Raw genomic sequence first — 4,328 nt, forward strand, 5'->3', positions numbered from 1 at the left:
CGAAGTGTCTCCGGGTAGTACCAGTTGTAAGTACCGGTACTTCCGGTCTTCACAAAACAGTGGAAAAATGACCCTAGCGGGTACTACCGCTGTTTGACCGGTAGTACCAGTATGACCGGTAGTACCGGCTGACATCCGGTAGTTCGTACCCAGTGTTTTTGCTCAAAACTGACCTACCGGTAGTACCGGTCTTCTACTGATTTGCCTAATGTCCTAGATCTGACACTGGGCAAATATGAATGTTTTTGAACTATGAATTTTTTTTAAAATAAAAAAACACTCAAACAATATAAACTGAAAATTAACTTTGCCGAGTGTCGATAACCCAACACTAGGCAAACACTATAAAAAACATGATGTTAGGGTTTTCTAAGCATCATACGTGACGATGTGCTCGAAATCTTTTTAAATTTTTATCATGGCACCCGCATGCGATATCTTGACTTGTCGACAAGTTCATGAATTTCAGACTCCGTTTTCATTTAATAGAATTTAAAAACTATTTGCTCGCAAGTTCATGGTCATGTCTCGACGTGAAGATGTTGTGAAATTTTTTGTCTGTTTCTGGATACGGCCTCAACTAACACTTACTAACATGAATATCATTTTTGCATTCATGAATTGCCATTATTCGTCATACTTGCAGTTCAAATTTGCATTTGTCGAAAAAATTCAAAGAAATTAAATAAACTAAAGAAATATAGCAAAATTTCATAAAATTATGCCAACTTTTCAACATGTTGGTCAAGGTATAGTAGGAAAGCTACAGAAAAAATTGGAAGCTAAAATCAAAAAAAGAAAAAAATATTTTGCATAGTGTCTCTGTAAGACACTAGGCAAACTGACCGGTTTGCCCTAGTGTCGTCCGGAGACACTAGGCAAAGTTATAATTTTGCCGAGTGTTAACGGAAGACACTCGGCAAAATGGTTAACGACGGTTGCCCTCCGGCAGCCTTTGCCGAGTGTGATGGTATGCCTAGTATTGACACTAGGCAAAATGGGTCATCTTACCGAGTGGATTTCTTTGCCCAGTGTCGACACTCGGCAAATCGTTATTTGCCTAGTGCCTTTGTTTTGCGAGTGCTCCGGGGGTCTAACACTCGGCAAACAAGCTCTTTGCCTAGTGTCCGACGATTGGCACTAGGCAAACCATTAAACACTAGGCAAATCTTGGTTTTCCAGTAGTGTGTGATTCTAAAGTTTATTTGCATTTGTGATTGTAAAGTTCATTTGCATTTGTGATGCAGTCGATATATCTATATGAACTGCCTTGTGATGCCTATTGTGAACTATCTATGATGGATGTGATGTTTATTTGAATGTGGTACGGTGGTTGTGACCGAACCAAATAAAACTAGTTATATGTGGCAGCTTTGCCGAGTGTTTACACTCGGCAAAAGGGCTATTTGCTGAGTGCCATAAAAAATACACTCGGCAAAAACGGACACGTGGCAAAAATATTTGCATTCTAGGGCTAAATGGCTTCTTTATCGAGTGTCTACACTCTGCAAAGAAGGCATGTTGCCGCCGAGTTGTCAGCGCCCTGGACACTCAGCAAAGAGAAACAAAAGCTGGGTCCCTGGAATGGCCAGTCTTTGCCGAGTGTCGGGGATGTGACACTCGGCAAACATAGATTATTTGCCGGAGTGTCGGGGCCTGGACACTCGGCAAACATGCACTATTTGCCGAGTGTCAGGGCTTGGGCACTCGACAAACAAGGTCATGTTTGCTGAGTTGTGCCGAGGTCGTTAGACACTCGGTAAACACATCGTGACTGTCTCCGCGGCATCACGCTACTTTTTTTTGCCGAGCGTTGGTTTCAGCACTCGGCAACGTCTTTGCCGAGTGCCCGATAAAAAACACTCGGCAAATAAACTTGTGCCGTCACTGTGTACGCCGTGTGCTGTTTGCCGAGTGTAACACTCGACAAAGCCTTTGTCGAGTGTTTTTTTTTTGCTTCACACCGTGTGCCTTGGACACACGGCAAAGATCTTGTTTCCGGTAGTGCACATCACAGGCGCATACACGGTGCAAGCGATCGCTGAGTTCCTGCAGGTCTGGCGAAGGTTGCAGCACGTACAGCTCACACCGGGGTCGCTTGATACCTTCAATTGGAGGCTAACCGCGGATGGTTCATACTCGTCAGCTTCGGCATACAGAGCAATGTTCTTTTGCTCCTCAAGGCCTCTAGGGGCCAAAGAAATCTGGAAAAACGTCGGCGCCACCAAAAGTTCGCTTCTTCTTCTGGCTTGTGATGCATGGACGATGCTAGACGGCCGAGCGGAGATTCCGTCATGGCCTTCAGGACTCTAGCATGTGTATCTTCTGTGACTAGCTTCCGGAAACATTGGATCACCTTATCATAGGTTGCAGATACAGTAAGGAGGTTTGGAGCATCTTGCTGTCCAAACTACATCTCTAGGATGTGGTGACTGTGCAAGAGGAGATGGTGATGATGTGGTGGTTGTGAAGCAGGAAGGGAGTTGTCAAGCAGGTGCGCAAGGGCTTCGACTCTGCTATTCTTGGCGCGTTCAACGGAAGTCCCCTCCGACCCGGCTGTCTTGGCGCGCATGATCCAGGATGAGGCTTCGGAGTGGTCCTGGCTGGGTACCAGCATCTGTTTGTCGCTGCAAGCGCTACTCTAATAGCGTTGTAGGCAGTGGTCGCAAATTAGTTTTACTGTAAATCAAAACCGCGTGGTGCCGAACGGCTGTTTGTTAGCTTTAGTAATCGGTGGATTACTACTGCTACAAAGTTTGTAATTTCGTATTGACTCTACTCCTTCTTAATGAAAACCGTGCTAATGCACGTTCGAGAAAAAAAGGATCAACTACATCCACGATCTGAGCAGTGGTTGTTCCCGAAAGGGAAGGAGGGCGATAGAAGGCCGTGGGGCAAACTGGGCGTTGTGCGCGGGCGGCGGTTCTACGGATGCGTGATAGAAGGGAGCGGGGCAGGGCGATTGGAGCAGGGGCATGGGTGGGCGGGGCGATTTCTCTAGACCAGAGGGCGGAGGCCGCGCGAGCGGAGCGATTTTCACCGAACCGGACGTCAGCGCGGGGCGGGTCGATTTTTTTACTCGAGGGGGGGGGGGGGGGGGGGGGGGGGGGGTTTACAGGGACGATGACGACTTCCGAGTCTTTTTAGTTGTTGTATAGAGATATAGAGATTTTTTGGGGTCCAAGGTGTGTATAGACGTGTTTTCTTGAAACACGTCGCTGAGAAGGAGCACCTGATATTTGTGACGCGTCTAGTTGGGAAGAGTCACTGATAAGCTATCAATAGTGACGCGTTTTGTTTCTTGCCCTAGGCAACACGTAATCAGCGATGCGTTCTATTTATCCAAGTGACGTGTTTCAATTCCATGTCATTGATTAAGGTATCCCCTTTGTGCTATTTTGGCATAGCAAGCATGAGCCACGAGAGCAGATCGCAAAAGCTGATGGCCGGTGTGAGAGCGAGGAAGAAAGACGAGGAAAAAAAGCCAACATATGGGCCCACTTGTTGTTCATATGAATATACATAAATTAAGAATTATTACTACTAGCAAAAAAAAATATCAGTGCGTTGCAACGGAAATACGCTTATTGCATGGTGGTAGCCTGAACGACCTGTGGCTTAGAAACTTATTTTTTCATTGTATCATTCGTTTAAATTCATTTTCGAATCGGGACAGCACATCGTGGATGAATGTTGCACTGTTCTAACTCATATAGTCAGGGGTCTCTTGAGATTGAACACTATATTTGTAATTGTATCATCCATTCCAAATCAATCTGGATTCGATCTTCATACCCATATATGGACGTATGTGGCTCTAACTTATATAGGTGCTGGTCTTCTTAAGATTGGACCATGAGAGATAACATAGTTGCTACTCCCTTTGTTATGAGAAAACTATAACTATATATGGCTGCGTGCCAGTTAAAGTAGTCCATGTTTGACTAAGATTTTAGTGAACGCTATTCACTTTTATAATCTAATGGTATTTATTTCATATTACAAAATATTGATACCTTTTTATCTATATAGTAGGATACTAAAATATGTCACTGTATTAGAATTGCATTCTTTGTAGAACAGAGGGAGTATTATCAAAGCTAGTTTGTCCTGAAAAACAGTAAATATACTGTTGCTGCTGCAGCAGCAGCCAAAAAAACACTTTAGTCCGTATTTTGGAGGGTACATAATATAATCAAAGCTGCATGTATATGGTGAGTATACATCCACACGCATGGGCCAAGTAAATTTTTTATTCACTTGTACTATATATACGCGTACGTCCCCGTAGGAGTATTGGACCAGCAGTCTTGGCTTCTTCTCGTACC

The sequence above is a fragment of the Miscanthus floridulus genome, chromosome 8, assembly GCF_019320115.1.
Source record: "Miscanthus floridulus cultivar M001 chromosome 8, ASM1932011v1, whole genome shotgun sequence".
In the NCBI taxonomy this organism is placed as follows: Eukaryota; Viridiplantae; Streptophyta; class Magnoliopsida; order Poales; family Poaceae; genus Miscanthus; species Miscanthus floridulus.